Raw genomic sequence first — 20,715 nt, 5'->3', positions numbered from 1 at the left:
GGAAAATAAGTATTTGGTCAATTACAAAAGTTCATCTCAATACTTTGTTATATATCCTTTGTTGGCAATGACAGAGGTCAAACATTTTCTGTAAGTCTTCACAAGGTTGGCACACACTGTTGCTGGTATGTTGGTCTATTCCTCCATGCAGATCTCCTCTAGAGCAGTGATCTTTTGGGGCTGTCGCTTGGCAACACGGTCTTTCAACTCCCTCCAAAGTTTTTCTATAGGGTTTAGATCTGGAGACTGGCTAGGCTCCTCCACAACCTTGAAATGCTTCTTACAAAGCCACTCCTTCGTTGCCCTGGTGGTGTGCTTGGGACCATTGTTATGCTGAAAGACCCAGCCACGTTTCATCTTCAATGTCCTCGCTGATGGAAGGAGGTTTGCACTCAAAATCTCATAATACATGGCCCCATTCATTCTTTCATGTATATGGATCAGTCGTCCTTGTCCCTTGGCAGAGAAACATCCCCAAAGCATGATGTTGCCACCCCCATGCTTCAGAGTAGGTATGGTGTTCTTTGGATGCAACTCAGCATTCTTTCTCCTCCAAACACGACGAGTTGTGTTTCTACCAAACAGTTCTACTTTGGTTTCATCTGCCCATATGACATTCTCCCAATACTCTTCTGGATCATCCAAATGCTCTCTAGCAAACTTCAGACGGGCCTGGACATGTAATGGCTTAAGCAGGGGGACACGTCTGGCACTGCAGGATTTGAGTCCCTGGCGGCGTAGTGTGTTACTGATGGTAGCCTGGGTAACGTTGGTCCCAGCTCTCTGCAGGTCATTCACTAGGTCCCCCCGTGTGCTTCTGAGATTTTTGCTCATCGTTCTTGAGATCAGCTTGACCCCACGGGATGAGATCTTATGTGGAGCCCTAGATCGAGGGAGATTATCAGTGGTCTTGTATGTCTTCCATTTTCGAATTATTGCTCCCACAGTTGATTTCTTCACATCAAGCTGCTTGCCTATTGCAGATTCAGTCTTCCCACCCTGGTGCAGGGCTACAATTTTGCTGGTGTCCTTCGACAGCTCTTTGGTCTTCTCCATAGTGGAGTTTGGAATGTGACTGTTTGAGGTTGCGGACAGGTGTCTTTTATACTGATAACAAGTTCAAACAGGTGCCAGTACTACAGGTAATGAGTGGAGGACAGAGGAGCCTCTTAAAGAAGAAGTTACAGGTCTGTGAGAGACAGAAATCGTGCTTGTTTGTAATTGACCAAATACTTATTTTCCACCAAAATTTGAAAAAAATTTCTTTCCAAATCAGACAATGTGATTTTCAGGATTTGTTTTCACATTTTGTCTCTCATAGTTGAGGTCTACCTATGATGTCAATTACAGGCCTCTCTCATCTTTTTAAGTGGGAGAACGTGCACAATTGGTGGCTAACTAAATACTTTTTTTCCCCACTGTACAACTATAGGCTGCAAAAGAAAGATTGTTGGGTGGATTTTGTCATGGATCCACCACCTGTGGGGTGCACTTCTAGAGTTATGGGCCGCCTGATTCATCTAACAGTATAGGCATAACCAATAGGCTGTAAGCCAGCATGGTGCACTGCATGTATCTGTGTGACTGGTGCCCTATACAGTACTAACCATCCTCCACCTAAGAATGTTAGATTTGTGAGTGGGCGTTTCATCAGTATTTGCACCTGTGCTGCCTGTGACTCGCCCCCTGGGCTGTGGGGCACTCGAGACCGGACTTCAGGGCAATGCTGGGAGTAGTAGTGGCGACCCGGTCCCGTGGCTCAGGGTGGTCAGACCAGTGGTAGTCTATGATGTGCTGTAGGTAATGTCCGACTACGCCACCCGTGGATTGCGGTCAGGGAGGACCGCCGCTGCAAGGCAGACCGCTGAGGCTGGTGTTGGGGATGCTGCAGGGAATAGTATGACTCCCCACGGGAGGAGTGTAACCTCAGGGCAGGTAATAGGATGCTGGGGGTGATGGTGCAGGCGCAGCAGTAACCACACAGAGTCCAAGAATGCAGTCCGGGGTCTTTTACTGATCTTATCACAGACCCACCAGGAGTACAGGGTAGGAATGGACCTGGGTGTCTGAGGGCATTCGGGCGAGCTCCGCTGGTCAGGGTGAGTGGGTAGGCCTACCGTTCTCTCTCTCTGCCCTTGCTGACTATCTCCCCCTTTAGTGGTATGATAGCCCACGTCCCTGAGCTTGCCGTGTACTACGCCTGTATGGCTTGCGACTCGGGCCTTAGGTACCTGTAGCTTCTCCGTGCTGTACCGGTCCCTCTGTGTGGCGGAGCCTCCAGGCTTCTTAGGCCAAGGGACCTGAAATCCCTTGCGGGTTGGTTTTCTGCTGCAGGACCTGCAACCCTGACAGCCTCGGACCCCAGTGTCCGGTTGTGTCGTCTCTCTCTGCCAGGACCGGCTCTCGTCGCCTCTGTCCCTGGCTTGGTGTTCCTCCTATGCCTCCTGGACTCCTCAGCTGCGGCTGACCTGTCCCTCTGCTTCCGGGAACCCTTCTGGATACTTCAGAAGCGGGTCCTGGTCTCTCTAACCCTGCCCTCAGTACCAGTTTTTATAGGGGCAGCCTGCTACCCCTACTGGCCTGGGACAGGAGGTGCTGCATGCAAATGGTCCATGACCAGAGAACCTCCCTCCTGCACTCAGACACAGCCTTACAAGTTTGTGGCATCCAGGCCTGGGGTGACACACCTGCACCTTTTATCATGGAGGCCTGTAGCATCTTGTAGTGCATTAACATTGTGACCGTGTATTGGTAAGTACGGGTTCTCCGGTTTCCTCCCACACTCCAAAGACATACAGATAGGTCATTTAGATTGTGATCCCCAATGGGGACAGTGATGATTATTTCTGTAAAGCGCTGTGGAATATGATAGTGCTATATAAGTAAACAAAGAATAAAAATAATGGCTGCGCTTTTCATGGATTTAGCACCAAAAAAATCTGCAGCAACATATGGATAGGATATGGGACTTAGTACCTCAATGCCTTGAAAACAGTGAGATTGTATTTTACCAGATCAGTTCAAGTAATAAAAGCTGAAATTTGTTGGTTTAGATGTTATTACTGGACAGTTTTTCTTTTACACAATTTAGATAAATGAAGTATATTTATTTCATATCCAGTGATGTCACTGTGTGCTTTATCCTTCTTCTATGTTACTCAGTTCTCCCATTTCCAGGGCCGGTCACTGTGTCCTCTCCTGCCACTGGCTCACTATGTTCCTTGGTGCATTCCTGGTATGCACCCCTGACATCATGCTTCCAGGCCTTTTTAGGTTGGCTCAGGCACTGGTTCACCGCCTGAGTATTCAGGTAGTATGCGTCCCCACATGTAATCTCTACTGTGGGCTGCCTTCCTGCACTATTAGAGCCTCCTGACATACTCAGCTCTACTATATCGCAAGCAGCCTGCTATTGCACTGGTTAGCTTTGCTACACCAACTCTGCTATACCACTTTGCCAGCCCTGATTGGACTCTGTCAAAAACTCGGCTCCGTGGCAACTCTGCTATACTGCTGTACATGTTCTGAATTGAACGCTCTAATAAACTGAGCTCTGCCACTGAGTCAACTCTGCTATACCACTACATAAGCACTGTGTTGGATTTTGCTGATAATTTGCAGTGAGGTTTAATTCCATGAGGTCACACAGTTACTTGTTATATCCCCCTGCTCTTTAGATTAGTTTCACTTTGGTGGCATTTAGACATTCGCATGTCATCTGTTAATGATGTGTACTCATAACCTACCCACAATTCCACTGTCTTGGAAGTAAGTGGGTCTGGGGGGGTTCTTTGCGGTGCAAAGCAAGTATTCCAACCACATTTAAAACTGATTGCTTTGCATTTGCATTATTCTTTTGCATATAGATACCTATGAGTCAGAAAGGAGAGATACTCATTTACATCACTGCCATGTAATGTTACATATCCCTTGCAACGGCAGAGGAGAACCCTTTTAACTTAGTCATTAGAAGAATATAATTTCATACTGTATGTTTAAAATATTAAAGAGGTTTTACATTTACTTTTATGTCCGTAGGCTCGTGCTATGAAAAAAAAAAAAAAACAGTGGTACTTATCGTCCACTGGTTAAAGGGGTTGCCCACATTTATCAGGAAAATCTGCAGCAATTCTATGTGACTGCAGACTTGTGAATCCTCACATCGCACACAGCGCGCATTGTCAATATTCCTTGGTGCCACAGGTGAGACCGAGCGGTGATGTGACCACATGTATGCAATATGCATGCTCCCGGCCACATTCAGACTAGATGTGCACATCCTCGTTCAGTTTACTTGTAGGTCTAGTTGGAATCTGGCCGGGAGCATGCATATCACGTACTTGCAGTAACATGACCGCTCGTCTAGCCACCAGCACTGGAGATACCTCACAGAGCATGCTGAGTGCGATGTAAAGATTCACAAATCTGCAGTCACATAAATTGACTGCAGACTTTGTGAAAAACCTGAATAACCCCTTTAAGCGATATCTCTCTGCAGTTGACCCCAGTCTTTGTTCATAGCCTTCAGTTGTCTCTGGGCTTGTTGGCATTACAGTCATGGCCAAAAGTATTGAGAATGAGACAAATAGTAATTTTTCCAAAGTTTACTGCTTCATTTTTTGTAATGGCAATTTGCATATACTCCTGAATGTCAAAGAGTGATCAGCTTAACAGCAATTACTGTACTTGCAAAGTCAATATTTGCCCAGAAAATGAACTTTAACCCCCAAAACACATTTCAACATCATTGCAGTCCTGCCTTAAAAGGAGCAGCTAACATCGTTTTAGTGATTGATCCATTAACACAGGTGTGGGTGTTGATAAGGACAGGGCTGGCGACCAATCAGTCATGATTAAGTAAGAATGACATCACTGGACACTTTAAAAGGAGGCTGGTTCTTGGTATCATTGTTTCTCTTCAGTTAACCATGGTTATCTCTAAAGAAACATGTGCAGCCATCATTGCACTACACAAAAATGGCCTAACAGGGAAGAGTATCGCAGCTACAAAGATTGCACCTCAGTCAACAATCTATCGCATCATCAAGAATTTCAAGGAGAGAGCTTCCATTGTTGTCAAAAAGGCTCCAGGGCGCCCAAGAAAGACCAGCAAGCGCCAGGACCGTATCTTAAAACTGTTTCAGCTGCGGGATCGGACTACCAGCAGTGCCAAGCTTGCTCAGGAATGGCAGCAGGCTGGTGTGAGTGCTTCTGCACGCACTGTGAGGCGGAGACTCTTTGAGCAAGGGCTGGTTTCAAGGAGGGCAGCAAAGAAGCCACTTCTCTCCAGAAAAAACATCAGGGACCGACTGATATTCTGCAAAAGGTACAGGGAGTGGACTGCTGAGGACTGGGGCAAAGTCATTTTCTCTGATGAATCCCCTTTTCGATTGTTTGGGACATCTGGAAAACAGCTTATTCGGAGAAGAAGAGGTGAGCGCTACCACCAGTCTTGTCTCATGCCAACTGTAAAGCATCCTGAAACCATTCATGTGTGGGGTTGCTTCTCAGCCAAGGGAATCGGCTCACTCACAGTCTTGCCTAAAAACACAGCCATGAATAAAGAATGGTACCAGAATGTCCTCCAAGAGCAACTTCTCCCAACCGTCCAAGAGCAGTTTGGCGCCCAACAATGCCTTTTCCAGCATGATGGAGCACCTTGCCATAAAGCAAAGGTTATAACTAAATGGCTCATGGAACAAAACATAGAGATTTTGGGTCCATGGCCTGGAAACTCCCCAGATCTTAATCCCATTGAGAACTTGTGGTCAATCATCAAGAGATGGGTGGACAAACAAAAACCAACAAATTCTGGCAAAATGCAAGCATTGATTATGCAAGAATGGACTGCTATCAGTCAGGATTTGGTCCAAAAGTTGATTGAGAGCATGCCAGGGAGAATTACAGAGGTCTTGAAGAAGAAGGGGCAACACTGCAAATATTGACTTGCTGCATTAACTCATTCTAACTGTCAATATAACCTATTGGTACTCATAATATGATTGCAATTATATTTCTGTATGTGATATAAACATCAGACAAACACTAATAAAAACCAGAGGCCAGCAGATCATGTGAAAATATAATTTTGGTGTCATTCTCAAAACTTTTGGCCATGACTGTACTGCTAAGGCCAGTGATTGGCTGAAGTTGTGACTGAGACGACTGTGGATAGCGATGAGGGAGCGTCACTGGACCTGCAGATCGTGAGTATCGTTAGTTTCCAACATCAGTTTGTTTGTTTTTTTCATGTGAAAAATGTTCCATGTTTTTTCAGCGTGCTGGACCATTTTTAGTCGATGTGTCAGTCTTTACAGTCTTTGTTGAATCTGCTTTTCTCACATGAAGAAAATACAGTAAAGCAGTAAAAAACAGACAGCATAGGGCTGACATTCATGTGCTATCCATTTTTTTCACAGGGTCATTGACTTGCATTAATGAATTATGATCTGCAACATAGATCAAAGTAAGGCATGTCTGGAGTTTTTCTGTAGCCAATCAGTCTGCAAAAAAAAAAAATAGGACGTGAAAAAGCAAATTGATTGCAATGGGTCTGCGATCTATATGTAAAAAATAACAACAAACGTACAAAAATAGACTAATGCATGAAGAAGCTAAAATTGTGGTTCATTTATTTTCCCCTGGGCTTATGGATATAAAAGATTTTAATTTGACACCCTCCTTAATATCCACATAATTTGATAAATGCAACACTTTAATAAAGAAAAATCTACATTTCTGGTCAGCTTCTGGTCCTGAATATGATTTTTATGACTGCTTTGTAAGAACAGTACTTTAGTTGTACATGCTCGAAATATAAATGAGGGAGGGAATCTCTTCACTGCTGCATACTGAATTTAGGCAGAAGTGCAGCTAAAGTGATAATGATAAACAGTGACTAATAAAAGCCAGATAGAGGCTTTTAGTCTGTAAGTAAAATTCGGAATACAGAACAGATAATGGAAACTTCCTGACTTTTATCAGCTGTGTGCGGCTTGCAAAACACAACTTTTTTTCTCAAAAATAAAAAAAGATATAAACTGGGAGCTCTAGATGGACCCTGTTTCTTTGTAGATAAACAGTAATGTCCTCATAAGGAAAGGTGATAAGACTGAAGTATTGCTGAACATTGCCTACAAGCGGATATGGCTTCTGAGTGTTAAAAAGTGATAAATTGTATCAAGCATTTGTTGTGCGCTGTGCACTGTTCTTCCTTTTTTTCTTAAAAAAAATACTGACACACTTAAACAGTTCATCTTTTCTTCAAAATCTTGGCCAAATCATGAGTTTTAAACTATTTAGAAATAAAACTAGTTAAAACAAAACAAAACTTATTCTTTTGTGTCTCTTTCTCCAGTTCTCAGAATTCAGCTAAATTAGGTGGGTCCTCAAGCCCCCTTGTCTTAGGCTAAATTCACACATTCTTGTGAGCGAGATTTACCACCTGAATGAAACCGACTGATTTTTTTTTGCTCAGGTGTCATCCTAGTTGCATGATTTTTTTCACATCCTTTTTTTTTTTCATATTGAAGACTTTCTGAACTTTTTTTTTATCCATTGACTCTTGGCAATGAATCAATTAAAAACAGATAAAACTATCTGTGTGTCATCTGTTATTCATAGATCACTGAACACTTTAATGGCCGAGTCTGATCCGAAAAATGGATGAGAATAGGACATGATCGGAGTCTCACAGAACGGAGATACAGATTCAATGTTAAAACTGATGTGTGTATGACTCAATGAAACTCTATGGGTGCACTCAGTCCGTGCAAATCGGCCCGAGATCAGACCTAAATGCACAGATTGGCCGCGGGTCTCCAGATCGGAGCAAGTATTTCATAAATTATCATATTTCTACAGGAGACCTGCGGTCAGTCTGTGCATTGTGGTCCGATCTCAGAACAATTTGTACGGACGTCTGAATACACCCTACGGGTCAGTGTACTATCCCTGAAAAAACTGGATAGCACCAGGACATGTCATACAGATGTTTCTTTTTTTTAATTTGAAAACAATTATGTTTACCATTTCATAAAAAATATACAGTATCTAAAGTCACTCACATAGATACATTTTCACAGCCTTAGAGGTATATTTTTGCTTTGAAATATATTCTGGTATGAATTTGAAATACCTAATCTACAATGCATGTTAAAAAATGCCTGCTCTTTAAATCACTCATTGAAATTCCTATTAACTTGTTTTGCACAGGGTATCGGTATTATGCATTCAATGTGCTTTTAAGCAACCGCAACAATTCTTTTTTCAAACACTATTGTCATCAGAGTTTTTTATCTGAGTTTTTTCAGTATTTGTTCAGGGTGTCAGCTTTTGCCATCAGTTTTTAAGCAGTTATTCTCACTGATGAAAAATAAATTTCAAAGCTTATCCTATCCATTGCAGTGTTAAAGGGGGTGTCCTGCCTTAGTCTATAAGTCTGCAGTCACTCTATGTGACTGCAGGCTTGTGTATCCTCACATCGTACACACTGCGTACTGTGAGGATTCTCCGGTGCCGAGAATACCGCAGGTATGTAATTTGCATGCATGTGGTCACGTGCCGACTTGATTGGAGACGCCTCTCCCAGTGCAGGTGTATTAAGCGAGGCCAGACACATCTATTCAAAATGTAGCTGGGATTCTAAAAACCACACACTTGCGGTTATATGACCGGCACTGGAGAATCCTCATAGCGCGCAGTGCGCACAATGTGAAAATTCACAAGTCTGCATTCACACAGAGCGACTGCAGACTTGTAGCCTAATTCTAGACAGCCCCTTCAATCATGAACTGCACAAGAATGGAAACCTTTTGGGTCCCCCTAAGTTCCAAGACCCCAGTTCGACCGCAACACCTACACACCTGTGAACCAAATTCATGATTCACTGTATGCTACTGTTTGCCTAGTTTTTCCCTGACTTGTTAAATTTTATACTGTCTTATTCTAAGTATTAATAAACCTTTCCCATTGTTTTCTAAACAGCCATTATTGTGTCAAGCAGCGGCTTGTCAGTCCCACCCCATTGCTTATGGGGAGGTAAGAGGAGATGGCTTTTGGTTGTATAAGTGCTTGTCTGAGAACTACCTTACGTGTATGACCAGCTTATGGGGGTTAACTCTTCAAAATGCACCCCCTACCACTGACTGTCCTGATCCCGCTCCTGACACCCCTGGCAAACAGTGGATTTTGCCGACAGAAAGTCACTGCAAGCCAAGCATTGGTAGTATCACATGGGAGCTATTGAGCCTGCCGGATCAGGAGGCGTTTTCTGTTTGCCGGTGGTTGTGCTTCATACTCTAGGTTACATATCTCACATGCTTAAGCGCTTAGTCATCTACTGCCTTCACTGGTCAAAATACTTTACTCCTTCAGATCAGATCATCTTTCGACCCACATAAAAATTCCCTACCCTAGAAGATAACAGTTGCTATCAAAGTGTGTGTCAGCACGATGATCGGATGGGAAACACATGTGTGAGGCATGACCTGACCTAGCATGGAAATTACGAAACAACAATTACTACTGGCATTGCAGTAACTTCCCCACATTTATTTGTCTCAGTTCTATCCACATCGCCTGGAAAACTAGTTATAGAGGACCTTTCAATGGATTTTGTTTTATTTAAACTGAGTACTTCCTCCAATTGGTGCTGCTTCACTGATTCTGGAACAGTTTTTCTCTTTTTTTTTCTGTGCCCCCCCCGTTCCAAAATTGTGGTAATAAATATGCATCTTTTCAATCCAACCAATTGAGCATATACCACAGAACTTCTGACATAGAGGATAAAAAGAAAATACCCAGAGAGAAGTTCTGTGTTTTACGCCCAATTGGTTGAAGCGGAAATTTGCACCATTATTACCGGGGGATATAACTTTGGAAAGAAGGGGGCACAGAAAATAAAAAAGTTTTAGAATCAGTGGAGCAGCAGCAATTGAACTCAGTTTGAATCAATAACCTACACAGCCAGGTAGTGTGTCTCAAGGCATAACCAAAAGGGATAAAACAGGAGCAGAGAAACACAGGCCTGACACAGATATAAATAAATGTAGATCCTTTATTAATGACATTAATAAAAATCAAAATAGTTAAAAAGAGGTAGAAGAACACAGACATAACTTTCATGGAAAAATATATATGCATGGAGAGTGGCTATTACATTACAATAGTGTTGTCTGGACTGTGTAGTCACAATCAAACCATAAATGGGGTGAAATATAAATAGCTCAACAAACAAAAGTAAGAGCACACAGCCAGAAAATGTAAGTATCAAAAATTAAGCCATTCAGAAAGAAATACGTATACCTATCTGTAGGGAAACACACCTGACACACGTTTCGCTAATGCTTCATCTGGGGCATCCTGAGGAAGACACAGGAATGAAATGCTTGCGCTAGCAAATGGTGGAATGTAATGAAAATGTAACTTTTAATCTATTTTTTAAAACAACTAAACACACAAAAGTGAATCTTAAAAATGATTGTCCCTAAGGATCAAAAGTGCATAAGGTAGAAAGATATAATATATAGCAGTAACAGACTACTATATACATGCAATAACCTCTACAGGGTCATAAGTCCTGTCTCAGCAATAGTTAATCACGTATCATATCTGGTCTATATATAATCAGAAACAAGAATCATGGGCATTAATATACAAATAATGGGGAGAGCTCCATGTAAACAGGCAGGAAACATTCACCAAAACATTCCATCAATAAATATTGGAACAATCTCACCATTAGTGGTCTCAGATGTCAATTCTCTCTGCTTGTCATGGTCCAATAATGGTCCTGTATGACACCACCATGTCCACGACTGTACAAAAATAAAGGTGCATCTCTATAGGGATGAAATTCTGTTTATTTAAAGAGGTTGACTTAATTTTTTTCTATGGGGCTAAGCACTTATCAGCAGGTAGTTGCTAACTACCTGCCTATTCTACTGTGCAACAATCTCTCCCTGATCAGAGTGGTCACGGACTGCCACTAGCGGCTGATCTTCTGCTTCCTGGACAACACATTGACAGATGTTGATTGACAACCAGCTCCCCACTGCATTAGGCTGAGCCAGCTGTCAATCAACATAACTTTGGCAGTGACGCCCCGTCAATAGAGCAGAGTGGAACAGAAGGAACTGCTCTGTCAACGTGACGTCACAGGAAGCAGGAGAATCGTCACCAAGAGCAGTCTGTGACCGATCATCGCACAGCAGAACAGGCAGTTAGGCATTGAATACCTGCCAACAAGGGCATAACCCAATAGAAAAAAAGAGCCCCAGATAACCCCTTTAAGAAACTCAGAATCTTCTCTAACTCTTTGATTCTATTGCCCAGGTGAAAATTTTCATCCCTGTTTTATATATCGCCATTCACTGGTGTTTGTTTGGACAGTATAACACCATGTAACATATGGCTACGATAATGAAAAACAGTCAGTGCAGCTTCCTCTAAGAGAATAAGAAAAAAACGGGTGAAAGACGCAAGAAAACATACTTAGCAGCTGAAATCCCTCAGACTGTGAGGATGACACGTGAGCGGGGAATGTCGGAATAAGCTTAAAACAAAGCAGCAAGTGTCACAATGGGAGGTGAATTTAAATAACCCACATAAGTAGAATATCATTGTAAAAGCGGCTTGTTCTGTGCCTACCTTACGTTCCCCCAGGCTGACATTGTTAGATGAGATTGTACAGGTGACTCCGCAGCATGATTACCATACACCTAATCTGCAGATTACAACAGAATTTGGAATATTATGAACAAAAATAATTCCGATTTTTTTTATCGCTGTTACGTTTTCTCCGGCGTTTCTCAGCAGTCTGACGGTAACAAGCTGGAATGCGGGGTGTTCCTCTAGAACTGTAACCTCCGGCTTACGACACCCTTACTCCCTGCTGTGCTAGAGACAAAACAAAGTGGCAATGCTCAGACACAGGAAATTTGTGATAATCTCATTAATGTTTTAATGCTATTGTCAAACAGAATGTCAAACAGAGGTTTTTAGGACAAATGTGAAGTCAACATGATGTAAAAATTCTCACTAAAAAAAAAATTAATAATTGAATATTAAAGGGGTTATCCGGCCAACATTTTTTTTTTAACTGCTTATTATTATGAGTTAAAATTACAAGAATGTCATAGTCACCTAAATGATCCTCTACTGCTCCCATTTCGGGGCTTTCTGGTCTTCACTGGTGTCTGCACCTCCTGGTGTTTCACTGGCTGCAGTGATGACCCCCCCTACAGCAAGTGATTAGTTGCAGTGGTCATATGCCCATGTCTAGACATCATCGGGAGATATTATATTTTTTGGATGGATAATCCCTTTAACTCATTCATTGCCCATTCATTTTACAGCTGTAACAGCGGTGAACAAAACAACATGGTCAATTAAATGTCAAGGCTCTCCAGGTGAGGTGGATCTTCTAAGCCCAATTCTAGCACGTGGGCAGCGATGACTTGGCACACTCTGGAATCTCGGGAGCAGCAGAACGGATGCAGTGGTACCCAGCATGGATGGAATCAAGTAAAGCACAGTATGCACCGAAAAGTGTAGCACACCAAACATAAAGGCCTAGAAACTCAATCCCAAAACACAGGTGTGTGTGTTTGAATTGATCCACGTCGGACAGCCTGCAAAACCCGACGTGGAGTTTAACAGAGGGCAGCGGACCCAGGAGAAGGGAGCGAAGCCCAGGATACCTGGGATGGGAGTGTAACATTACACAGGGGGCCAAAAAAACTAACATTTCATACAGCTTTAAGAGAAAGGGTCAGTTTTCATGGACCAACCAGCAGAATGATATGACCTCCAATCAGTAAACTTTTATCAATTGGCAGTCATTTAAATGTCTGTTTACACCAGCAGACCAAAGTAAACAATATGCACTGAGCGATCCATACTAGATCGCTCAGTGCACATAGGCTCCGTTGGTTCTCGGCAGCACGAGTCCTGTTTATACAGGACAATGCACAGCTAAGAATGACAATCTTTCATGAGTCACAAAATATCATTTCACCCTATGAACGAGTGTTTTGTTTATTCGTCTGGTGATCGGCAGCCTCTTTACACGGCAAGATAATCATGATACAAGCATTTTTGACATCACTCGATCATGATTATCTTGCAGTGTAAAAGCCTCTTAACAAATTTTCTCACATATGAGGACATAGCAATAATAATACATCTGGTCCTTAGAAGATCTTAAAATTTGGTAAATGCAACTCCAGGTGAACAACACAAGACAAATTACATAGAATCATTATTTAACAAAATTAGGACAAAAAGCAGAAATAGTAAGTGAAAAAGTAAGTATACACCATGAATTATTTGCTTGTAGAATCACCTTTAGCAGCAATAACTTCTGCAATAAGTTCATTGATATTTGTGGGCATTCATTTATGCACGCTCACCGCAATTTCTGCATTGCAGCCGCAGGTGTGTCTGTGACTGCTATGCACTCCAATGGTTTTAATAGGTCTCTGTACACTATCTGGGGATATATAACGTCCCTCGTATACGACCCCAGTCACTGCCTCACATATCCCCCCCCTCTGTTCAAACTTGTAGGGTTGAATATTTGTCACCATACATGGTGCCCGGGACAGGGCATCCACGTTTGCCTGCGACTTCTACAGAGAGACTGAAATTTTGCAGTGACAGAAACGGCCTGGTGACTCGCGCATTCTTCGATGACTCCTAACTGGAGCATTTGTTTTACCTCAGCCATGCCGGCTTGCCTCCAGGCTTCGGGTAACCGGTACGGTCTCATTCGTACCCTTACCCCAGGTTTGGTGACTATGTCAGGTTGGAGAACCGCAGTGCTACCCGGTAGCTCTGAGAACACGTCGGTATTCTGCTGCACCAGTGAGCTCCCATCGCTGCTGTTTAGTGAGAGCATCTGTAGCGTCGGCGTCCCTGCCCTCTGCTAGGCAGGGACGCTGTTCCCCTCACCTCTCCGTTCCGAGCCCGGCGTCCTCCTCCCACTCTGCTGGCAGCGCGCGCTCCTTCCCGGCCACGGTGCTTAGGGCGCGCGCGCTCCCCCCCTCTTAAAGGGGCCACGCGCGCCGTCCTAAGGAGTCCCCGGCCAATGGTCGGAGGACTTCACCATATATAAGGCACCTCCTCCAAAATGGAGGTGCCCGAGCAATGTTGTTGCACTGTTCACTACTCTGCTTCAGCCCTCAGGTCCCGTTTCCAGTTACCTGCCAGTTACCTGCCAGTTTCCTGCCAGATTGCTGTCTGATTCCTGCCTGTTATCCGCTTACCTGCTTGCTAGCCTGAGGTCCGACGGTCTGCCTTCCGACACCTGTCAGTCTGTCTATGGACCAGCTTGCCCGCTCACCTGGGAGAGCCCTCCTGCTACCTGCCTGCTAGCCTACCTGGAGGTTCCGCCGTCACGTGCTGTGACCACCTGCCAGTCCAGAGACTCTTGCCCGCTCACCTGGGAGCGCTCATCTGCTACCTGTCTGCTAGCCTACCTGGAGGCTCCGCCGTCACGTGCTGTGACCACCTGCCAGTCCAGAGACTCTTGCCCGCTCACCTGGGAGCGCTCATCTGCTACCTGTCTGCTAGCCTACCTGGAGGCTCCGCCGTCACGTGCTGTGACCACCTGCCAGTCCAGAGACTCTTGCCCGCTCACCTGGGAGCGCTCATCTGCTACCTGCCTGTTAGCCTACCTGGAGGCTCTGCCGTCACATGCTGTGACCACCTGCTTATCCAGAGACTCTCGCCTGCTCACCTGGGAGCCCACATCTGCCATCTGCCTGCTAGCCTACCTGGAGGCTCAGCCGTCACAGGTCGTACCTACCCTTCACCCAGAGACTGTCCCGGTCACTTGCCGTGACCTTCTGCCCGTTCACCCAGAGACTGCCCCGGTCACTTGCCGTGACCTCCTGCCCGTTCACCCAGAGACTGCCCCGGTCACTTGCTGTGACCTCCTGCCCGTTTACCCAGAGACTGTCCCGGTCACCTGCCGTGACTACCTGCCTGTCTTCCCTGGTCGCCACCCGCTTCCTTACACGGACCGCCCCCTTGTATAGTTGCTCAGAGGTTCCGCCTCTCAGACCCGTTACAGTTTGCTCGGGCCATGGAACCCGGTGGCACCCAAGCTCCCTCGCTCTCGGACCTTTGTCATGAACTGTCCCGTCAGAGGTCCCAACAGGAGTCCATCCTGAGTCACCTGCGGAATGTCAATTCTCGCCTGGACACTCTGACTGCTCCACCAGCAACCACCGCTAGTGTCTTGACTCGCAACCCGGCAGCTCCGCTGCCCACCAATACCATGGTATCCTGCTCCGGACCCCGGCTTTCTGCACCTCCTCGCTTCGGAGGCGACTCCGCTCTGGCTCGGGGCTTCATAAACCAGTGCACCTTGCACTTTGAACTCCTGTCCCACCAGTTTAACTCCGACCGGGCCAAAGTAGCCTTCATCATGTCCCATCTCACGGGGGAGGCACTGGCTTGGCTAAATCCTCTATGGGAGAGAGGAGACCCCCTGGTGTCCGACTTGCCTGCCTTTCTCACGGCTTTCCGGAAAGTCTTCGACGAACCCGGACGGAAGACCTCATCCGCATCGTCTCTGCTACGCCTCCGTCAGGGAAGCCTCATCGTGGGCCAATATGCCATACGGTTCCGTACCCTTGCCTCGGAGCTGGCCTGGGATAACGACGCTCTGGTGTCTGTCTTCTGGGAGGGTCTGTCCGGCCGTATTAAAGATGAACTCGCCGGTCGGGACATTCCTACCACTCTCGATGACTTAATAACTCTTGCCACCCGGATTGACCTACGGTTCCAGGAGCGTGCCAAAGAGGTCACCCGTGAGAGGAGGTTTCCTCGTCTAGCTCCTACCTTCCAGAAATCCGTCACTCCCTCCGTTTCTCCCCAGGTACACTCTCCTGAGCCTATGCAGGTCGACCAGACCAAGATGGTCAAAACCCGTCAGGACTTACGCCGTGCCGAGGGGAGCTGCTTCTACTGTGGCAGCAAGGAGCACCGGATCCGTACCTGCCCGGAGAGGTCGGGAAACGCCTGTGTCTAGGTTCGCTCAGACAGGTCGATCTAGACAAGAATAAATCCTCTCCATCTCTGCTGCTGTCAGTCTCAATTATCTGCGGGGAGAACCGTTTTTTCGAACTAGCCCAACTTGACTCTGGAGCAGCCGGGAATCTTATTTCACAGTCCCTGGTAGAAAAACACCGCATTCCCACCAAACCTCTGGCTGTACCCTTATCTGTCGCTGCCGTGGATGGGGGCCTCTTACCACGTCCCATCCAACTCATCACCGAATCCATTACTCTGCAGGTGGGAATGCTGCATTCTGAGAGCATCTCTTTTCATGTTCTGCCTGGACTCTCTCACGCCCTCTTACTAGGCCTACCTTGGCTCCAGAGACATGCACCCGTGCTTGACTGGAAGACCGGAGAAGTCCTTCGTTGGGGACAGGACTGCCATAAGACTTGTTTGGTTCCCGTTCATCCCGTTCGTCCTTCTCCTACCCCAACTAATCTACCTGGACTTCCGATTCCTTTTTGGTCATTTGCTGATGTCTTTAATAAAAAGGAGGCAGAGACATTACCCCCTCATAGACCATACGACTGTCCTATCGACCTGTTACCCGGTACTACGCCTCCCCGTGGGCGTATTTACCCATTGTCCGCTGCTGAGACCCGGTCGATGTCCGAATATATTGAGGAGAATCTGGCCCGGGGATTCGTCCGGAAATCTACCTCCCCGGCGGGAGCAGGCTTCTTTTTCGTTAAAAAGAAGGACGGCTCTCTCCGTCCCTGTATAGACTATAGAGGCCTTAACCAGATCACGGTGAAGAATAAGTACCCCCTTCCGCTCATTCCGGAGTTATTTGATCGTCTGAGGGGGGCTAGAATCTTCACCAAACTGGACCTCCGTGGGGCGTACAACCTGGTCCGTATCCGTCAGGGGGATGAATGGAAGACGGCATTCAACACCCGGGACGGCCACTATGAATATCTGGTAATGCCCTTTGGTCTCTGTAATGCTCCTGCCGTCTTTCAAGAGTTGGTCAATGACATCTTCCGGGACCTTCTCTACTCCTGCGTAGTGGTGTACCTGGACGACATCTTGGTCTTCTCTCCGGATCTCCAGACTCACCGGAGGGATGTTCGTCAGGTCCTGCTCAGGCTCAGGCAGAATCACCTCTTCGCTAAATATGAGAAGTGCCTCTTTGAGCAGACCTCGCTTCCGTTTTTGGGCTACATTATTTCTCAGACCGGCCTCCGAATGGATCCAGAGAAACTGTCTGCCATCGAGAAATGGCCTCGACCGGAGGGGTTGAAGGCTATTCAGCAGTTCCTGGGCTTCGCCAACTACTACCGCCTCTTCATACCGCACTTCTCTTCCCGGACTGCCCCAATTTCCGCGCTCACCCGTAAGGGCACTAATCCTAGAGAGTGGCCGCCCGAAGCAGAGGAGGCCTTTCTTTCCTTAAAACAGGCCTTCTCTTCCGCCCCGGTGCTGCATCGCCCGGACGGCAAAAAGCAGTTATTCCTGGAAGTTGACGCCTCCTCCTCTGGAGCCGGAGCGGTACTTACCCAAAAATCGTCTTCCGGGAGAATGGTAACTTGTGGCTTCTTCTCCAAACTCTTCTCCTCTTCTGAGCGCAACTATTCCATAGGAGACCGAGAGTTATTGGCCATCAAGCTGGCATTGGAGGAGTGGCGTTACCTACTCGAGGGGGCTCTTCACCGGGTAATAATTTACACTGACCACAAGAACTTGGCTTACCTCCAGCATGCCCAGAGACTTAACCCGCGCCAAGCCCGGTGGTCCTTGTTTTTTGCTCGCTTTGATTTTGTTCTTCATTTTCGCCCGGCTGGCAAAAACATCAAAGCAGACGCCTTGTCCCGATCCTTTCTGGTGTCCAATCTCGAGGAAGAACCCAAACATATCATCGATCCCGCCAGAGTAATGCAAGTGGCTCCCGTGAGTCTAAATCGTCTCCCTCCCGGTAACACGTTCGTTTCAGTATCTGATCGGGAGAAGATCCTACACTGGGGCCATTCGTCTAAACTAGCTGGCCACGCCGGTCAGAAAAAGACCCTCCAGCTTATTACCCGGCACTACTGGTGGCCTACCCTGCACAAGGACGTAATAGACTTTGTTTCTGCCTGTGTGTCCTGCGCCCGCAACAAAGTCCCGAGACACCTGCCAGCCGGTCGCCTCCTTCCGCTTCCTGTGCCTGCTGCCCCCTGGCAGCATATTGCTATGGACTTCATAACTGATCTCCCCGTCTCTGCCGGTTGTACGGTCATTTGGGTGGTCGCTGACCGCTTTTCCAAGATGGCTCACTTTATTCCCCTGCCAGGCCTCCCGTCTGCACCCGAGCTGGCTAAAGACTTTATCCGCCACATCTTCCGTCTCCATGGCCTGCCCCTCCACATCGTGTCGGATCGTGGGGTTCAGTTCACCTCACGTTTCTGGAGAGCCACTTGTAAATTGCTAGACGTCACCCTGGACTTCTCCTCCGCTTACCACCCACAGTCTAATGGTCAAGTGGAGCGGATCAATCAGATCCTGACCAGTTACCTCCGGCACTTCGTTAATGCCCACCATTCTGACTGGGTGGATCTCCTGCCATGGGCCGAATTCTCTTACAACAATCACGAGAGCGAATCTTCCTCCAAATCCCCGTGTTTTGTAGTCTTCGGTCAGCATCCTCAGATCCCATTTCCCGTCTCCACCTCGGTGGATAATCCGGCTGCGGAATCTCTTGTTAACAAATTTTCCTCCATGTGGGAGAGTACCCGGTCCGCACTCCTTCAGTCGTCCGAGCGTATGAAAAGACATGCTGACAAAAAACGTCTGGATCCTCCTCAATTCCGTCCTGGGGATAAGGTCTGGCTCTCGTCCAAGTATGTCCGGCTCAAGATTCCTTCCTATAAGTTAGGGCCTCGGTTCATCGGTCCTCTGGAGGTCATCAGTCAGATCAACCCGGTGGCCTATAAATTGAAACTCCCGGCCAACTTGCGGATCCCTAACTCCTTCCATGTATCTCTCCTCAAACCCGTGGTACTTAACTCTTTTTCCAAGTCTACAGGTACGCCTCCTGCTCCGGTTTCCGCTGAAAACGAGTTTGAGGTAGAGAACATTCTGGCCACAAAAAGGGTAAGAGGAAAGACCTTTTTTCTAGTAGATTGGAAGGGGTTTGGTCCTGAAGAGAGAACGTGGGAGCCCCGGGAGAACATCCATGCCCCTCTCATCCTTGCTAAATTTCTGTCTGGCCTAAAAAAGGGGGGGCCTAAAGGGGGGGGTACTGTAGCGTCGGCGTCCCTGCCCTCTGCTAGGCAGGGACGCTGTTCCCCTCACCTCTCCGCTCCGAGCCCGGCGTCCTCCTCCCGCTCTGCTGGCAGCGCGCGCTCCTTCCCGGCCACGGTGCTTAGGGCGCGCGCACCCCCCCCCCCTCTTAAAGGGGCCGCGCGCGCCGTCCTAAGGAGTCCCCGGCCAATGGTCGGAGGACTTCACCATATATAAGGCACCTCCTCCAAAATGGAGGTGCCCGAGCAATGTTGTTGCACTGTTCACTACTCTGCTTCAGCCCTCAGGTCCCGTTTCCAGTTACCTGCCAGTTACCTGCCAGTTTCCTGCCAGATTGCTGTCTGATTCCTGCCTGTTATCCGCTTACCTGCTTGCTAGCCTGAGGTCCGACGGTCTGCCTTCCGACACCTGTCAGTCTGTCTATGGACCAGCTTGCCCGCTCACCTGGGAGAGCCCTCCTGCTACCTGCCTGCTAGCCTACCTGGAGGTTCCGCCGTCACGTGCTGTGACCACCTGCCAGTCCAGAGACTCTTGCCCGCTCACCTGGGAGCGCTCATCTGCTACCTGTCTGCTAGCCTACCTGGAGGCTCCGCCGTCACGTGATGTGACCACCTGCCAGTCCAGAGACTCTTGCCCGCTCACCTGGGAGCGCTCATCTGCTACCTGTCTGCTAGCCTACCTGGAGGCTCCGCCGTCACGTGCTGTGACCACCTGCCAGTCCAGAGACTCTTGCCCGCTCACCTGGGAGCGCTCATCTGCTACCTGCCTGTTAGCCTACCTGGAGGCTCCGCCGTCACATGCTGTGACCACCTGCTTATCCAGAGACTCTCGCCTGCTCACCTGGGAGCACACATCTGCCATCTGCCTGCTAGCCTACCTGGAGGCTCAGCCGTCACAGGTCGTACCTACCCTTCACCCAGAGACTGTCCCGGTCACTTGCCGTGACCTTCTGCCCGTTCACCCAGAGACTGCCCCGGTCACTTGCCGTGACCTCCTGCCCGTTCACCCAGAGACTGCCCCGGTCACTTGCTGTGACCTCCTGCCCGTTTACCCAGAGACTGTCCCGGTCACCTGCCGTGACTACCTGCCTGTCTTCCCTGGTCGCCACCCGCTTCCTTACAAGGACCGCCCCCTTGTATAAGTTGCTCAGAGGTTCCGCCTCCCAGACCCGTTACAGCATCACTTATCCTGACCTCTCCCCCGGATGCACCCCTGGCTGAGGGTACGGGTACAACCACCCGATCGCCCTTGTTAAAAGACCTGTCCGTAGCTCTTTTATTATATGTGCGCCTCCGTGCCGCCTGGGCATCTAACAGATGTTCTTTCACGATGGGCATGACCGCCATGATCCGGTCCTGCATACTAGCCACGTGTTCAATTATACTCCTATGTGGAGTCTCTTTGGCTACGTCCAACAGACCCCTA

The 20,715-nt window shown here is 47.4% G+C and overlaps 1 long non-coding RNA gene across 2 annotated transcripts in view; it reads left to right on the top strand.

The window, feature by feature from the left end:
- The window catches only part of LOC141153198 (uncharacterized), a 73,445-nt gene that overhangs the window by 8,381 nt on the left and 44,349 nt on the right, over positions 1 to 20,715 (top strand). For both annotated transcript variants that reach the window (XR_012247258.1, XR_012247257.1), the window contains exon 2: positions 12,357 to 12,598. This is a non-coding gene — a long non-coding RNA (uncharacterized lncRNA). The remainder of the gene's footprint in view (positions 1 to 12,356; positions 12,599 to 20,715) is intronic.

The sequence above is a fragment of the Phyllobates terribilis genome, unplaced genomic scaffold (assembly GCF_046119375.1).
Source record: "Phyllobates terribilis strain yellow unplaced genomic scaffold, ASM4611937v1 Scaffold_7__3_contigs__length_470593459, whole genome shotgun sequence".
NCBI lineage: Eukaryota > Metazoa > Chordata > Amphibia > Anura > Dendrobatidae > Phyllobates > Phyllobates terribilis.
The sequence above is the reverse complement of the archived record's forward strand: the minus strand, read 5'-3'. Positions and strand labels throughout refer to the sequence as shown.